The 19197-nt window shown below is 48.0% G+C and overlaps 1 pseudogene; it reads right to left on the reverse strand.

Moving 5' to 3' along the window:
• Positions 1–852: 852 nt before the first annotated feature.
• Positions 853–10669, reverse strand: LOC135920254 (uncharacterized; annotated as a pseudogene).
• Between the last annotated feature and the right edge of the window lie 8528 nt (positions 10670–19197).

Here is a 19197-nt window from a genome sequence, read left to right on the forward strand (position 1 = left end):
ATAGTAATGAGAACTGTCTTGCTTTCATAGTGATTCTGTGCTGACTGATACATTTGAATTTTCCAGAAGACAATAACAAAGATCGATGAAATATTAACTTTTTCTTGCTAGCCTGCCATGTGCTTTTTGGTACGTTTACTGTGGATTCCTTGTTATCCTATGTTGTCTTTTCACAGTAGTCTTCTTGAGAACTAGCCGTAGTCGTGTGTACTTACAGCAAGAGTTGTTGACACATTTTGAAAAGCGGCTCGACACTGCCATCCAAGAGTGAAATGACCTACATGGATCAGTTGCTTTACTTTATTTGCAAAAGACCGGCACCACGCACTAAGGATAACTTGATACACACTGCTGGAGTCATCAGACTCATCTAGAATAGCGCCGGAATCATTCTTGCAGTGTTCATGTGACACTTTATCTTGAGTCGTCTGACTCATCTAGAATTGTTAACCGACTCCCTTAGCACTAGTCTTGTAACCCTTTTGAAAGAGTATAGGCGACTACTACAACAGAGTATGCATGACTATTGTGTGCGGGGTCACGCAAACACCTTGTATGGAGCACAGATAGTCTCGGGACTCTCTGCCAAAAGAGAGTTCGGGTGTCTCCCACAAAGTGTGTCATATACGTGACGAGTCCAGACTCTTCGAAAAGAGTAAGGGATACTCTTTTTTTTCTTAGTGTGTAGACCTTGTAGCATCGACATCATTTGTAGACGCTATCGCAAGCACAGATGTTCAAAAGCAGGTGCAACGAAGGCTACCGAATACCCTCGCTGCCGAGCTGAGAGAGAGGAACTTAAACCTGTTCATATGATCACGTGGGGGCCCTGGGTATCCCTGGCCGCTCCGCTTACGGCTTGGCCGAGAATCGAAGGGTTTCGTCGACGCACTCAGCCATGAAACAGTGACCCTGATGATGGACGGCTGTAGTCGTGGGGAAGGAGGGAGCGGGCATTCGGGCGGACACGTCCATAAGAGGTGCAGGGATGCCCTACGCCGTGGATGCGCAAAGAAGGCTTCAAAGATGGGACGGAGGACCAATTTTAGCAGCGGAGAGCGCATCACGTGACCCGTGCGTCACTAACAATTACTGCGCTCAGCGAGTCCGGCTTTCTCCGTTCGCAGGGCGGATGGAAAATGCCGGACATTACTGCCCCCCGTCCGTTTGGCAGACGTCTGTCCTCGTAAAAATAGGCTGTGGAATCCCGTTTGTGATCGCAAAGGAGAGATTTGATGTTATGTGGCGATAAACACACGTTCCACAATCAGAACGAGGTGAAGACAAGAAAGCTCTTGCTTCCCGTGCTTCGGCGCCACGGGAAAGCGTTCAAGTCGACCATCACAGAACGGATTGGTGTGGATCCCACGAACCGTGTAAATTCCCGTCGTGTATAGACCGTTTTTTCGTAGGCGCCGCCATATTGTGAACGCAGTGGCGCCGCCTATGAGCAGAGCCATACTGGCTTGGGTGAAAGCGGTCTTTTGCATGGCAGGTATACGCTCAACGGTAGGTTCTGGCGTTTGTTTTCGCGGTCGTGCGGTCTGTTTAGTATGACGTGCGTGTTCTACGTGGTAAACGGTTCTATGAGACCTGCTGAAGTGGTTTAAGGCGTCATGGCCGGAATGTCTGCTGGCGTTGAGGTGGATGGAACACGCAGCGCGATGTGTGAGCGCATATTTGAGCCTATATACAGTCAGCCTCGGAGATCCATTTGTGTATTTCTGAATGTTCCAATCACTAATCTTACATTATTGAAGTATTATTCTCTATTTATAAGCTGTGGTTTAGGAACCGTGAAACATACGCGACGATCGTAACAGCGTGGGTAGCGTTCTGCTACGATAGGAGCTGTGCTGTTTGACAAGCGTTCAAACTGTTCGCTGCAGGTTACATTGCGTAACTACTTGGTTGGATGGATGAGGTTTCCACCCATAAATAAAATAGTTTTAGCTAGTAATAGCAGCATACCTTACAGTTTTAATTAAGCTTGTCTGGCAAAGCGACCATTTACGAACTGCGCGAGTGTCCTAAGCAGTGGTAAGTGCTGGATTACAGATATCTTTGTTCTATATAGCGCATGGTTCAAGCATACGGCATCAAGGGTTATATAATTCTAAACGTTGTGTGGCGTTAACCTGTTTTCTCTTGCTTATTAGAGAAAGAGGATGAAAACCGAATTTTTTTTTTGGTTGTGTTCGTTCAGTTCTCTACGCCACACTTACACGTATTGCGGAAATTTTGCGCTCAAAAATAGCCATCGCATTCTTTTTATGAGAACCCTCTCATATATGGCTGTATACAGGCCAAAAAAAGCAATGCCCTGGCACACAGCTTATATTTGTATCGCGCTGGCTCACCAACCGCAGTGATCGCTGTTTTGAGCAGCGCCATGGGGCCCATGCAGCAAGACTAGCGTAGACATATGGTAATTTCAAGCATACTAGACTTGAAATGCGTGAGAACGATGTCAGTGCATCACAAATATTTAATAGCGCCCGCCGCTCAGATGTTTCGTGGTTGCCTTAGGTTGGCCGTCAACGAGCATGCGCTCTTATGTTTTATGTTTTACTCCCTACGCCAGTCGATCAGACAGTGAGCTGATTTACTATTTAATGCTGGTAATACAAAGACGTCGGTTTTGATTGTTGAATTAAAATTGATATAAGCAAAATAGTAAACAACCCATACACGCACCGCGACTGATAATGCACGTACACCACGGCTGATTATGCGCGTCACATTTTTGCGCCCTCAAGACATATTTCTGCCTGCAGTAGTTACCGATGCACCGAAAGGCTTCCCTGACGACCTTATATGAACGGTCATTGCGTAAATTTCACAAAGTAAGATCTAAAAAATTGGAGGACGCTTAAGCTTCGCCTTCAAGAGTGGAACGTGACAGCGTTCCCGTCGACCCGCCAAGGGGTGTAAGGCAATGCGCTATCATAGCGCTTCGGCGCAGCGATCACTTACGAGGCGCTCCGCATCGGACTTTTCACCCACCAATCACGCGGTGAGCGTCGAGCAACGCAGCGTTCGGCGCGGCAACGAAACGTGCGCCTGAGCAAGCGGAACGAACCAAAGAACTCGGTGTCTCGGAGGGGGAAACGATGTACACCAGCTAAACGTCGTGATCGGCACGGGCAGAGAGATGGACAGATAGTGATCTAAAGAAAGGAAGGACGCTTGATTCTGCAACCCGTGAGAGAGCATGGCGAAGCGTCGTCAGAGGAGAGGGAGTCTGGGCCACGACGCACCTCGCACCGGTTCCCGCACAGCCCCAATGCGCGCATTGCGCGCCGTCTGTCGGGGCGGTGCAGTACATTGAGAGGAGGGGGTCTTCTGTGTATGCCGCAAGATGGCTCTGCGTGTGCGGAAAGCGCAGAAGAAATGTAGCGGAAATAACGCACTTGGGTACTAGTGTAACTGCGACTTCTGTAAGTTACACGTTCATATTTACCGATATACACCGAAGTACAACTTTCTACGGCTCCTTTCTAAGGCAACACCGCATTCACTAGAGGCGCTTTTGTACCACTTTGAAGCATCGAACTCGTGGCTGAGTGGTAGCGTCTCTGTCTCACACTCCGGAGACTCTGGTTCGATTCTCACCCAGCCCATCTTGCAAGTTGCTTTTTGTTCATGAAGCGCCTCCCGGGATTTATCGCTCACGGCCAACGCTGCCGACACCGACGCCAACGACACCGGCTTTTCTGCGACACGAGCTCCTTAACGCTGTCGCGTTAAAACATCTCGAAATCGTTCCGCAGCACGCGAAAGCAATACTTTCAAGCAGCGCCGCGCCGGATCGCCCAAGCCAGAGAGGAGGAAAGGCTATCCGCGCGCACTATCCTCCTCTCCCGATGAAACAGTCTATTTGCGGCTTTGCCCGGTGCTGCCTGCGTCAGTCATCACGTGACTTTGTTCCGCAGGCCGGATTTTACCCTCGAGTGTGAATCCAGTTTAACGGTAGCTCTCTAGTGGTAAGGGTACCCAAGTAGGATGGGAATACGCGCCAGGGTGTTCGGTTCTACACAATATGAGTGTTCTTTGGCGACCAACGAGTCGGAATATGCCCCTAGACAGATTGCAGGGCTATGGATACTTGAGTGTTGCATAGTGGGGCTGGTCACTAAAGTGTAAGAATGCCGGAAGACTCGGAGGGGCTGGTGTGTAATGGCCTGGGAAAGAGAGACGTCACCCAGGCGTGCGTGCGGTTTTATACCTGAAACCCGCGCACTTGTGCCTAATGAATTGCACGAAATAAATTACTTGTATTCAATTACCTTTTATGGTAGTGTTGTAATAGATTGATTAGTTTTGTTTTTACTTGGTAACGCTTACTGCAATTCATTTACATTTCTCAGCAACCAATTTCATGTAACTAGTTGCTTTATCGATGAGACAATCTGTCACAGGTGACGCATAATGTAGTACTTAAATCTGGCGTGAACTATGCAGTAGAAGAGCTGCATTCGTGGGGTCACGCTACAGCTTCGCGGAAGTGCACTACAGGACAGTCCGAACCGGGTGCTCAGTCGCCGATTTGAACCTACGGCACAATAGCGATGGTTCATATCGACTGCCAGCTGCTGGCGATATTTTCAGCTTTTCACTGGACCTACCGCGAGCGCCTTGTCCTTGACAATAAAGCGCTAACCTTGACAAAGGACCCAGACGCGAGCATCGTGCGATCAGTTAACCACCGTCTCCTACTCAAGGTGCTCATACGTTGCAACACCTTCCTTCCGTCCAGCGCGAATATCGAATAAGCTTTCAGCGTCGTTGCTGGTATCTTGACAAAAAAATAGGGAAGAGGACCAATGGAAATGTTTAAAAACAATTGTCATTGAAGACCAAGAACGTGTGAAGGGTTGCTGAGGGCACACTAAAGGAGGCAGGCCAGTTAGTTGTATGACTGTATTTTTTCGATAGCAATGAAAATTTCGAGGAAAGGTAAAAGTAATCTATTACAATTAAGTAATTGCTCATTACTTTCCTGAATTAGTACTTGGTGAGAGTAAACGAATATATTTTTAATGAAGTGAATGCAATTCTAATCGCTTACTTTTCTTTCTATAACATGTAGAAATCTCTATGTGGATACGTATACAATTGCATTTCAGGGAGATGCTGGAAGGTTGCTTCCTGGACGCCCGGTAGATCTCTCAGCCAGGTCAGTGTGCGGAAACCTTCAACGCTTTCCGGCTAGAAAGTATGCCAAAGGGATGTTGATGGTCGAGGAGTGGAGACTTGTAGTTTATATTTTCGCAAGCATTAGGCTAAAAAGAAAAAAATGCGAGAAGAAATAGGAATCGTCCCCGAGGTTACAAAAAAATCCAGCACCGCTCTCGACAAGTCTCGGGATTAATCCTCCGAAACTAATCTGCACTGCCGTATTTAAGCACTTTTTCCCCGCCGGAGGGAAAAGGGGCTTTTTCTTCTTCGGGTCCTCATCACACGTCGTCCACTCCACCGTACGTCACGCCTCTTTCGTCGTCACAATCCGTTTTCCTTCTGGTTCTCGGACGATGACCAGTGCCAACATTACACGTCTCTCGGGCGGCGTTCGCGAACTCGCTCAGGAACGACAGCGTAGTGGGGTCCACGTGCGGGCCACTCGGTGAACGGCACGCTCGCTTAGGCTTGCGCGAACAACGCGCGTCACTTTTCATGCACACTTGCAAAAGTTGCTTGAACCTCAGTGGTGCGACGTCGTTTGGTCAACAATTCTAGCCCTCTTGCATAAAAAGCATTGGAATGTGTGTGCGACGGCGGGTGGCTTTTTGTCGTATGTCGCGGCAGCAGGCGCTCGGCCGGCCCTATATAATTGGGCATTTGTGTCGAGGTCGAAGTGAGTAATTCATGGCCTGCAAGTTTTATACACGCGTTCGTTTAGTCGGTGAAGGTGATTAAAGGAGGCAGTGGAGGTTCTACAAAGGCGCATACGACAGCTCTGCTGTGCAGTTGTCCCGGGTAGATGTGTGGCATCACGAAGTGACGGATCCCACCATAGAATACCAAGATACGCTGGTTTATCTCTTAAGGAAATAAAGAGCGTAAAATGCCGTACACCTACGTCAGGGAAGCAGCAGCCTCAGCTACGGTCCAGCGATCGGTAAACACATAGCAAGTCTTACTGCTATTTCTGGCTGTGTCCTTGCGCAAAGACTGACTAGCATATTCGGAGAATAAAATGCCATATTGCAAAACCCAGTGCCATTGGGACCCAGTCCACCGGATTATGGGCCCAGTGCCGCGCGCTGGATGCTGGAGCGATGGGCAGGCGCGGCGTACTGGGAGGCACTGGCTACTCGTGCGACAAACAGCTCTAGCGCGTTAAATATGTGGTGCCTGGACACCGCATATATTTATTTAAATGCAGAAAGCAACAAAGAGCGTTTTAGTGCAATAAAAAACAAAAAAATGTAAATATAAAACTGCTCCGACCAGGATACTATCCTCTGACTTATCCATCCCAAGCCCGGCACTCCACCGCTATGCCAAGCGAGCAGGCGAACGTAAACATATCATTTTGCCATGTCAACATCGAGAAGCAGTTTTAGTTTCGCAGAGCTACGTCTCGCACAGACATGGTAGATGCGCTATCGCCCAGCAACTAAAACTCACTTCTGTATTACAAAGAAAAATTTGCTGTCCGTATTCAGTAGCATGCTTGGGAGTGCCACAACATCGATTTTCACTTGCTATTGGTATTTTAACTTCAAAAAAAGTCCTAAATGAACCGCCAACCCGGGACGCTGTATGGGCTGTTACTGCCGATTTCGATACCAGTTTTTTGCTCTTGACGCAACAGATATGCAACGTTTTCTTAGCTCAGTGATGCCTTTAAGTCAATACGTCTGTCTCGTCATATAGCTTCGTTAGAGAAGCGCAGGCTACTGCTGGGAGCCTTCGGCGATAGCACATATACTTGTGTTTGTTTATTACGTGTCACATCGGCGGTCATCGGTTCTTGTGATGGCACTGTAGACATGAAAAAATATTTTATTTCAGAAGACCGATGCGAAAGCTGAAATATAGAGTGATTTCTCCTTGTTAGACTTCTTGATTCCTGAGCCTAGATCACCGATAGCGTGAAGACGGACTCGGCGGATAGGCGAGGCCTAAGCTTCGGTGGGGACTGTCAGGATTGGGGCTCAATCCCTTCGCTCGTGATCCGTTGTCAAGATTGGATTCCGGCATGAATTAGAAGGTAGCTGGCCCATGCCGTCGTCCAACTTATCCACGCTGAGGACGTTGATGAAGGGAGGGACTGCTTCTCATCGAGAACGAGGAATATGGGTTTATTTACAATATTTATATAAGTCTAACATGACTCTTTGAGAAAGTACATCAGTCTAACATGACTGCTTGAGAGAGAGTGTCAGTCCAACATGACTCCTCAAACCATCCGCATTGCTATACAACTTTCCCTTCTTATATCTAACGGAGAAGTTGTACTCTTGGAGAGTGAGGCTCCATCGGAGCAAGCGGCCATTTTTGTGTGACATTTGATTGAGCCACGTCAGAGGACAGTGGTCGGTCTCGAAGATGAACTTCGTTCCGTACAAGTAACACGACAACTTCTGGGCGGCCCAAACTAAACAAGCGCATTCCTTCTCTGAAGCGCTGTAGGCTTCCTCCCTTACATTTAGTTTACGGCTGTCATAGAAGATGGATGCTCCTCGTTATCGTCGCCGACCTAAGTACCACGCCTATACCTCTGTCGCTTGCTTCGCATTGAACTATGAATTCCTTTGTGTAGTCTGGCGCGCGAAGCACAGGACGAGAAACCAATAGCGTTTTCAAACTTTGGAAAGCGTTCTCTTTGTCCTTATCCCAGTGTACGTTACTCGGTGCTCCCTTTCGGAGGGCGTCTGTTAATGGACTTGCCAATTGCGAGTAATTCGGAATGTACCATTGATAGTACCCCACAAGTCCCAAAAATGAACGAAGGTCCGTTTTCGTACGCGGCTGAGAAAATTCTCCAATCGTAGCTATTTTCATCTCAGCCGGCCGTCTCATGCCCTGACCGACAACATGGCCCAGATAAGTAACCTGCGAACAACCAAACCTAAACTTTGCTGCTTTCATCGTTAAGCCGGCTTCCCTCAACCGTGAGAACACCTGTTTGAGGTGCGATACGTGTTGTTACCAGCTGTCCGAAAAAATTGCTACATCATCAAGATAGGGCAAGGCGAACTCCTGCAAATCTTTTAGGAGAATATCCATTAACTTAGAGAAGCTAATCGGCGCGTTCTTCAGCCCGAAGCTGAGTGCGAGAGGGCGAAAAGTGCCTACAGGTGAGATGAATGCGGCATAGCGGCTGGCACTTCCTGAAAGAGGAACTTGCCAGTACCCCCGCACGAGATCTATAGTTGAAATGTATTTAGCAGCGCTAACTCTTTGAATTCGTTTCTCAATGTTGTGTATCGGGTACAGCTGATCCTGTGATAGCATTTAACTTCCTGTAGTCAACACACGGGCGAGGGTCCTTGTTAGGGGTTTTTACGAGTATTAGTGGTGACGTGTAGTTACTCTCAGCGGACTCAATAACTCCCAACTCTGGCATGCGCTGTATCTATGCCTCCATTATCTCTCTCTGTCTTGGAGACACCCTGTAAGGCTTTGATCTTACTGGTTCGGTTGATGTCAGCAAAATTTCATGCGTTATTAGTTCAGTTCTACCCAGCCGATCGCTAAATCTGTCGAGATATTCCCCTAACACCTCTTTCAGCTCATCTAGCTGCTCGGGTCTTTGAGCGTGCGAGCTTACCGAGTGTTCTGCTACTTCTTCTAGGCCGATTTCAGAGTTGGAGGTCGCCCTATACTTCTTAAACTTGGTACTAGTGCCATGCTGCTCTTTGATGGTATAGTTAAGGACTCCGATCCGCTCTATATACGGCTTCAGCAAATTGCAGTGGTATATCCTCACCTCCTTCCTGCAACCGGGCATTTCCAGAGCATAGTTAGTATCTGAAAGTTTGTGCAACACTTTAACGGGCCCATCCCAGTGAACTTTAAGCTTGTTCTTTCTTGAAGGTTTGAGGATCATTACCTGGTCTCCGGCTTTAAACGTACGAAGCCTCGCATTCTTGTCGTAATAGAATTTGGCGTTCTTTTGAGCTACTCCCCTGTTCTTTCCGACTAGTTCTTGGGTTGCGCTTAGCCGTTCCAGCAATTTTAGCACGTATTCAACCACTGTTGGACTATCCCCTCTTTCCTCCCACATCTCTCTTAACATTCTTAGTGGAGAACGGAGTGTCCTCCCACACACTAGTTTTGCTGGCGAGAACCCTGTCGCTTCATGTGGAACCATTCGCAAAGCGAACAAAGTTGCCGGCAGACAGTTCTCCCAGTCCTCTTTGTGCTCGTAACAGAGCGCACGCAGAACTCGCTTAAGCACCGAATGCCACCTCTCTACACTGTTCGACTGAGGGTGATAGACAGAACTGTGTATTAACTTTACTCCGCACTTCTGCAAGAATGTGGAAGTCAGTGCGCTCGTGAATACTGACCCTTGATCTGCTTGAATTTCTGCTGGAAACCCAACTCGTGCAAACACTGTCAAAAGCGCGTCTACTACTTCCGTGGAACTGAGCTCTTTCAAAGGAATTGCTTCTGGAAACTTGGTAGCCGGACACAGCATGGTAAACAAGTACCTGTAGCCCGATTTTGTTTTTGGAAGAGGCCCTACCGTGTCTATTACAAGTCGTCTGAAAGGCTCTGTTATTAAGCGCACTACCTTCAGTGGAGCTTTCCATGTCTCTCCTGGTTTACCAGAACGCTGGCAGGCGTCGCATGATCTTACAAAGTTTTCTACGTCTTTGAAACAGCCAGGCCAGTAGTATTCCACAAGCAATCTTTCCTTTGATTTGTTTATGCCTAGGTGGCCGGACCACCCATTTCCATGGCATAGACTCAAAAGGTCCTCCCTGTACTTAGTAGGTACGACTAACTGATCTAAAACCCTACCCTTTCGATCTGTGTAGTTCCGATACAACAATCATCCTCTCTCATCTATCGTCACGGTGCGCCTAGCAATGCCTTCTTTAGCTGTGTCATGTAATTTAGCTAAGCTCTCATCATTCTTTTGCTCGGCTGCCAGTGACTCTCTATCCACACGTAAGAGCTGATCAAAGTTCTTTGAGGCCGGTGATAATAACGACCCTGTCTCACTTGTGAGTGCGTCTACTTGCTCTTGCTGCAGGCTAGAACTTTGACACTCTAGTGCTACGCTCTCATTGAGCTGGTCAGCTGGCAGGCTCTCCTCAACTGTTCTTTTGTCCTTCGGGCCTAGCTCGGATTCGGTTATTGAAGTTATCCCCTTTTCTGCTTCCGCTGGAGGAGCTTGTGCATTTTCAGCCGAAAGCGCCGCGATCTTACGAGCTTGGCCTCGGGTCAATGCTTGTACTATGCCATCTCCCAGTTTGAGCCCTTTGTCATGCAGTAACTGATTCGAACGATTCGAAAAGATGTAAGGATACTGCAGTGACAAATATTTGGAAACTGCAGCCTCAGTCTCTAACTCCTTGAATGGTCCATTGATTTTGACTTTGGCCATGGGCAGGCACACGCTGTGTTCTTCTACAACCTGGTTTATTCATGCTACTTCTCCGGTGAAGTCATCTACCATCACGTAAGATGGATGGACAATGTCCATCGTGGCGGCACTGTCTCTTAGCGCTCGGCATGGTTTTCCATTAACTTGCAGGTCGTGAAGATATGGACTTAAAAGTTCCATATTCTCATCTTTTTCCTCCTCGAAGGAGAAAACTACGCCAGGCTTCCCGCAGTTTACAGTTATATGTCCCAGTTTGTGGCATTTGTAACAGCGAATTGGTCTAAAAGATTCGAATTTTCTTTTCTGTTCTTTCTGTGCGGTTTCTCCGTTAAGTTTCTCCTCACTCTTTTCTGCGGGCTTTTCCGCCATGTCTACAGGCTCCGATCGTCTAGTCTGCGCACCCCTTTTGAACGGAAATGGTTTCCGCGGTCCATTTCGACCGTCCAAGTTGCCGTCCTCGGCGTTCAACTTTCTACGGATTGCGTACACTTCGGCCAATTCGGCCGCCCTTTCCACAGTGTTTACATTCCCTCTGTCTTGCACCCACCGTTTCGCAGCTTGGGGGATGGTTTTGTGAAACTGCGCTAGACACATGCTTTCAACGATCATGTCTCTGCTGTCGTACGCTTCCGCGCTTTTAAGCCACTCGACTGGGTTGTCCTTTAAGCTATATGCAAACTCCGGATATCCCTCGCTATCTTTCTTGCCTATGCTCCTAAACCTTTGCCGAAAAGCTTCGGCTGAAAGGCGGTATTTCTTCAGGAGACTAGCCTTAACGTTTGCATAATCATATGCATCCTGTGCGCTGAATCTGGCGATTACTTCCGCCGCCTCACACGGCAACATAGACAGCAACCGCTGTGGCCATGTACTCGGGCCGAAGTTCATCTTTTCGCAAGTCCTTTCAAAATTGCTTAGGAACAAGCTTATGTCGGTCCCTACCTCAAATGGCTTTAATAACCTGTCCATGCGGTACGATTCTGCCTCACTTGATCATCCCAGAGCGCCTTCACTTCCTCGAGACAACTCCAAACGTTTGCTTTCAAGTTCAAGTTGTATTTTTCTTAACTCGCGATCTTTATCGCGTTCCTCTCTCTCTCTCGTTTTTCTCTGTCCCGTTCTTCTCTTTCTCTTTCCCGTTTTTCTCTCTTGTTTAGAAGTTCCAATCCCATTTCAATATCTTCCTCACTGGCGTCATTGGAAATTAGCTCCAATAATTCCGATTCTAGCATTTCCTTGCGCACATCTAGGCCAAGTTCCTCACCAACAATCAACAATTCGTCTCTCAGCAGTGTCCTTAACTCCATGATTGCTGCTTTACTGCCTTGATCCTGCTCTCTAAATCTAGCTAGGAAAACACAACCTAGCCAACACTCAACAATCTAGCTTCCCTACTGTTCTAAACAGAACAACCACAAGATGAAGCCTAGAGAGTCAAAGCAAGAACCAAGCACTCCCCGCAGTCACAGCACCACGTCACAAAATCCATCTCACCGCTGTCAGCCAGTTGTCAGGATTGGAGGCTCAATCCCGTCGCTCGTTATCCGTTGTCAAGATTCGAGTCCGGCATGAATTAGAATGTAGCTGGCCCATGCCGTCGTCCAACTTATCCACGCTGAGGACGTTGATGAAGGGAAGGACTGCATCTCATCGAGAACGAGGAATAGGGGATTATTTACAATATCTATATCAGTCTAACATGACTGTTTGAGAAAATACATCAGTCTAACATGACTGCTTGAGAGAAGTGTCAGTCCACCATGACTGCTCAAGAGAAGTGTGTCGAGCACCCGCACAACAGTAGTTTTAAACACTCGGTCCGCCGGCGATACAAGGCGGCGAACGTTCGTTTCGTCATTGCAAAACTAGCCGCCTCCCGCAGGACGGCCCACGCACACAAAGGCACACACGTTTCAATCTCCGCAGCCGACGTCAGAGGGGCCCCGTAGAACTCGGAGCCGTTCCGGGTAGCGCGTTGGGGAGTTTGGGAACAATAGTTGGCCCGCCGAACTCATTTCGTCACAAAGTTGATTTAGTCACGCTGTGGCTAGAAGTTGGCGGCGAAGCTCCCGGTATGTTGGCCGTCATAGTCGTAAGCGGGTGGCAATCTTGCACTGCAGCTGGACATTCTTAACAGCACCGGGAGGTCGCCGTCATTGTCGTAAGTGGCTGGCAATCCTGCACGGCAGCTGGCCATTCTTAACAGGACCGATCTCGGCGCCGGTAACTGGCGAAAGCTAAAGTGTGTGTATTTGAGCCTCAGAACTTTTTTTTAGTACACTAGGGAAAGTGGAAGCGCACGAATCACCTGAGCTTTGTTATCGGTGCGATAATATGAGTCAGCGGTAGGCTTCGAACTCGGGATCCATTTGTGCGCGTCTGAACGACTTCTGCATTTCATGTCCACTCCACAACACTGCGGCAACGGCGACAACATCCAGTCATATGTTACATGCGAAATACTAAACAACGTGGCGTCCTCTGCCTTTGCGTGGTTTCGTTCAAGAATTTAGCTATGCACCCAGTCAAAAGGGAAAATGAAAAAACAAAAACAAAAGTGATCTTCAGTGTCAAATGTCCATGAATAAACAGGGCAGCTCACGCACCTTTATTCCAAGCTGCGACACGAAATAGGGTTGCATGACCAAAAGATATAGGGTTATTTAGGACAAGAGACTAGTATCAAGCGATGAACTTGTATATTCAGAAGCGCTTGTCCTTGCGTACTGGAACCAGGGCGGCACAAACACAACCAGTGCAGTTTCCAATGCGAACCAGTGAACTTCACCGAGAACCAGCGCCTGTACAGCACAAACCAGCGCGCCCCAGCGTCATGGTAGTGGAACCAGCATGTCTTCCAGTGTGACCAGCTCTTATCCAGCGTTCTGACGTACTGGTGCCCCTGTGAGTCCCAGCGAGCGCTGGCGTACTCAGTGCGACCCATTGCCAAAAAACGCGCGGGTTTCACACTGGAAGACGCTGGTTTTTCCAATTGGGATATATCTTTATTTTTTCACGTAGTTATGCGAAATGTTGTGGACGAACGCAACGAAAGCATAATGCTTCTTTCCACTGTCGGACTCACACCATGCCTCAAGCCCTGCGTCGCTTAAATATGCTCTCTGTAGCTTAATTAAATGAGGCCGCCTCTTTTATTAGCACATTGCTGGGACGCATGTTTGCTATGCTTCTTAGTTTGAGATGAGCTGTATTATACGTCAGAGGTCGCTCATCACCTCGAGGATGGAATACCAGCTTGGGGTGTTGTCAGAAAATTTTGCATCGAGGAAGCTCACGATCGAATCTAATGGCATCCCGAATGTCACTTCAAGCTGACTAAAACATTCGCGAATGACTTTTAGAGCACGACCACACTTTCTTAGAAAACACTCGGAGATGCAGCCGAGAAAAAATAATACTGTTGCCTAGAAAACTGACGACTATAACAACTGTGATGCCCTCGAGCCATTCAGACAAATCTCTGTTGACTTGAGCGTGGTGCTGGTTATTGAGGGCAGGAGGTGCGCAAGACACCCCCCCCCCCCCCATTTGTGATTACGTTTGTCAAAATATTGAACCACGAAGGTCTGCTGCCGTGTACCTTTCTCTGAAATGGTTACGCCAAAGGGGACGTGATACCTGCACGATCTCGCTTTAAAAATGGTTTTAAACCCTTAATAATGCCCTTTTCGACATCATTTACCAATTTCTTGAAATTTATTAAAACTGATTCGCCGGTAAAGAGTCGTGGCAAAAGACGCACCTTACATATCGGCTTTTACAACCCAGTAACTGGTCCACTACCTATTGCGGCGTCATATAGCTTCATTCAGTCGATCCAACCCCCACGGGTTCGGGCGCACTGAGCCCCATAGGGTGCCGCGCTTGCTAAGCGCTTGCACTCCCCTCCACTCCAAGCCAGCCCACAGTTTTGGTATAATACATTGTTTACAATGGAATTAGATGTTGATTACAATATATACACAGGGGCCAAATTGTCGTCGGTGGCCGTGAACGGTGCACCCCAAGAGATGAAACACACAAATTAAAGACTCCTCCATAGCGGCCGCCTTTGGTCTTGCCATCGCGCTATCCACAGCTAAGGAAATGGACGGCGGAGCTGACGGGGGCGAGGCGCCACCTGATCCGAGGGTGCGCTCGGCCGCCGAGTGCCAGCAACGTGCCCACACTCACCTTCCGTCGCCCCGACTTCTGCGGCAAGCAAGGTTCCGAATCCGCTGAAGATAGGCCCATCGTAGTCTCCCGCTCCGGTGGTGGAATGACAGCCAAGTGACAGTGCCAACTGCAGCGAAACTTTTGACCGCGTAAGAAACTCAAGCTTCAGCTAATTTAAACATGCAGTATAGCCTCTGTGCAAAATCTTACGCTTGAAAAACAGGTCGTTCCGCCAGAAAGTGCTCTGAAAAATCCATGTTTTTCGTACCCAAACTGAAAAAAATAATAATAAACGCCGCCATTATCGCCTGGCAGAAGAAGGAAGGAAGAAAAAAAAACTTTATTTAAGGCCAACACTAAGGCCCAGGGAAGTAGAGCGCCTGCCCCGCTAAGGCTCGTTGTTCATCCTCCGAGTCCGAGTGAAGCCAAGCACTCCAGGAAGGAGGGGAAGGGTAAGGAAAATGAGGAGAGGTAATGACAGTGTTACATGAGTGCAGAATGTGTTCTGCACCTGCCCTTATCTCCGGACAGTTCGGGCAGTGAGCTGTGCTACGCCAACCGAAGTTGTAGAGCATTAGTGGCGTGAGAAGAGTGTTCATTTGAACTTTACGAAGGACATGTGCTTTTTACGTGGCAGCGTCTTTCACTGTCGTTGGATTTGGCCAGTGAATTGAGGGCGCCCGGAGGTTAATTTCGCGAGCACGTTGATGAACCAACTCATTTACCTCGAACCCAGCATGACCAGGCACCCAACGCAGGGTGATTGTAATGTTCGGTTTGCGGTTACAGGATTCTGTTAAGATGTCATGTAGGAGTGTTTCCAGCAGTCATTGCTCTATGTTCCGGATGGCTTTGCTGGAGTCGGTATAAAGGGTGATGTTACTGGAGTGGTGCTTAGTGAGTAGAGAGGCTTCTTGTATGGCATATATTATCGCGTGAGTCTCCAGAGTGGCTATGTTGGGAGGGTTGGAAAATGGCCCAGCTGTTTGGATGATCGGTGCTGTCTGTCCAGGTGTATATATTGCATACGCGTATGATCCCATGTCAGAGCGTGTGGCGTCCGTGTATATCGTGATGCATTTCCTGTCTATGTGGTGATGTTTTGCTTGCGCTTGACGTCCACCGTCATGTAGGTGTGGCGTCATATTTTTTTGTATGTTTGTAAATGCAATGTTGCGTGGTAGCGGAGGTCTTTGGTTAACTGGTGTCAACTGGATAGGGGCGATCCCTGCTCGTTTCAAGATCTCGCATCCTTGCTCCGTACAAGACAATCGCGCTACTTGTCTGTCTCGGTGTTGCTGTGTTAGTTCTGCGAAAGTGTGAAAGAGGCCCATTTGTTGAAGGCGCTCATTTGAGGTGTATATCGGTTGGCCCAGGGCCGCCTTGTGAAGGGTGTTGAGTGAAGATTCGAGTTTTAGAGTTTGTGTTTGTGTCAGTGTTAGGAATGGGGTGGTGTACAAAAGCCTACTATAGACGAGCGCAGTCACGAGCTGTGTTGCTTGTTCTTCTCTCAGTCCGTGCTTTTGCTAATGATTCTTCGCATTAGGTGCGTGAGATTTCGGTAGTCTTTTTGATATTGTATAACGTTAGAATTAGCATTGTTGTTGTGATTTATGATAAAGCCGAGTACTCGGCACGATGTAACTTTTGGTATCTGCTTGCCTAATAAGGTGAGTTGTATCAGGGCGTTTGTTTTCTTTTGGTAATGTGTTCGATTCATGAGGAGAAGTTCAGACTTTTCTGCTGAAGGTTCGAGTCCGGCTTTATGTAAGTGGTTAACTATGGTCTCGACGCCTTTCTGGGGGGTCGTTTCGACGTTCCCTGGAGATCCGGTTTCGCACCATAGGTAATATCGTCGGCGTAGAAAGTGTGGTGAAGGTTAGGGATTTTGGATACCTGTCTTGATAGCGCTGTCATGCAAAGATTAAAGAGGGTGGGAGATATAATCGATCCTTGAGGTGTTCCACGGGAAATATTGATGGGGGAGGAAAGAGGCTGCGCTGCCTGGAAGCGTGCTGTCCTGCCTTTGAGGAAACTGCGTATGTAGTTGTACATGTTGGCGCCGCATCCACTGTCGTGAACCGATTTGAGTACATGATCATGTGTGACATTATCGAATGCCTTTTTTATATCTATTGCCAGAAGGGCTTGGGTCTGTGCTGTCTTTGGCTGCAGAAGCGTGTTCTGTAGTATGAGAAATAAGTCCTGTGTGGAAATGTTCTTACGATATCCTATGAGCTGGTGCGGAAAATGTTTCGTGTTATCCAAATGTTCTTCTAGTCTGTTCAGTGCAAGCCGTTCCATCGTTTTGCCCATACATGATGTTAAGGATATGGGTCTGAGGTTGCAAAGCGTGGCTTTTTTCCCTGGTTTTGGGATCATGGTAATGTGTGATGTTCTCCATTCGTCTGCGAGGGTGCCCGCGTTCCAATGCTCATTTATGTGCGAGAGAAGCGTTTCTTTATCTTCGTCGGGCGGATTACGCAGAAGAGTATATGTGATGCCGTCAGGACCCGGCGCCGTCGCCCTATTGTTTTGCAACAATGCTATGTTTAGTTTTGCCATAGTGAAGTCCCCACCGATGTTGTCGTTTGGAGGGCCCGTATAGTCTGCGTACAGTGACTGATGTGCCGCAGGTATGTTAAGGGTCCGAGTTCATCAAATGTTTTGTTTATACCTTGTGTACTGGCTTGTTTCTCTATGGTGGGGATCACTTGCTTCTTTGCGCCGAGCAGGGCACGCAAAAGATGTCACGTGTGTTTTTTGTCTAACGTATTCTGGATGCTATGGCAATTATGGTTCCATTCTGTCTGTTCGAGCGTCCTGGCATGATTGATCGCTTGAATAGTTATATCATCTACCTTTTCACGAAGCTGATTGTTATGCGGTTGCTGGGATAAGACTCTCAATAGTTTTTTGCGCTTTTCCAGACGCGTGTGAGGTGCGGGTCGGGCCGGTCTGCCGGCGCTGAAGTTGTGTGCGTGTCTGTGACTGCTGTCTTAGTTTCTATGAGGCCTTTAGCCCACGTGTCCAAGTCATGCCCTGTGTCAGCGGTATTCGGCCTCAGTTTCCGGAATTTGTCCCAATTTGTGAAGGTGACTGTAGCGCGGCGCTTTCGAGGCGTCATGTGTATAATGATGTTTAGTATGTCGTGGTCGCTAGTTAGGTTTTCATGGGTGTTCTCCCAGCTCGTAGCATATTCACCTTTGTGCAACGCGAGGTCCGGTGTAGTGGGAACTTGATTTTGCGCCCCTGCGCGAAATGTTACCCCCGGAGTGTTGAGAATTGTGTACTGAAATTTGTTTATGTTGTCTTCCAGCAACCTGCCCGTTTTCGTGTTCGCCTTGTATCCCCATGATGTGTTGGGCGCATTGAAGTCTCCCATGATGTAAATGTCATGAGTCTTCTCATCTTTTTTAGCGTGCTTGAAGATCTGACTAAGGTTGTACGTGGATTTTGGTGGATTGTAGACGTTGTACAGCTTGGCAGGTCGTTGTGAGTTGTCCGGGTATATTGTGGTTATTAAGACATACTTTGCTAAACAGTCTGGTGTTATTTCCGTGTAGTGCTTAATGTTATGTTTTACGTACGTTGAAATTAATGGTAGGTCGTATTCATTGTGCGCTGAATGTGTAGCTGTGTATCCTGGGATGTTCTGTTCTTTGTATGTTTCTTGCAGAAGTAACACATGTGGTGGGTTTTTCAATTTTCGGAAGTATTGCCTCATTATTGCTTTTTTGTTACTGAGACCGCTGCAGTTCCACTGCCAAAGGCAAAATTTTCCGTCCCTTACTTCTGCCATGGATTAGCGACCTTTGCGGTCTTAGACTGGGTGTTGGAGGTGTCGATTGGGTCATCAGGAAGTTGTTCCCTTTGCGAATGAGACATGTGGTCCATGTTTTCGGAGCTAAGATCTTCATCTGGAAGAAGGCGCTTAAGCATGCGGTCTACTGGTTGTTCCAGCACGGTTAGGCGTGTTTCGTGACGTTGGTAGGCTGAGGCAAGTTTTTCGACAATATCAGTGAGGCGGTCGAGTTTCATTTCTATGCTTTCAAAGCGTTCTAACCGGGTCTCTGATTTGTTTAGACGAGACTCTAGCGTTGAAGGTGTCTTGTGGGAATGCGCGTGTAGAACGTGTTGCTGATATTGTGGTGCTTCGTAAATTGGAGTAGGAGACTGTGCTTGTGATGTTAGGGTCTTGAAGGATGGGGATTGCGATATGATAGGAGTGCTTGGCTTACCAGGCGCCTTGGGTATGATGGTTTTCCCAGACTGTGGGGTGCGCGTAGGGCTTTTGCTCGAGTCCGGTCGTTGCACGTTCGGTGTAGCGCTTGCCGAAGTCGTCGGCTGTGACAGCAGTGTGTTAGGTAGCACGTCTTGTTGCTTCTTCTGGGGCTGTTGCGTCTGCGTTGTTTGCTGTTGCTGTCCGTGCGATAATAATGCAGGGTATT

The sequence above is a fragment of the Dermacentor albipictus genome, chromosome 1 (genome assembly GCF_038994185.2).
Source record: "Dermacentor albipictus isolate Rhodes 1998 colony chromosome 1, USDA_Dalb.pri_finalv2, whole genome shotgun sequence".
NCBI classification, from domain to species: Eukaryota; Metazoa; Arthropoda; class Arachnida; order Ixodida; family Ixodidae; genus Dermacentor; species Dermacentor albipictus.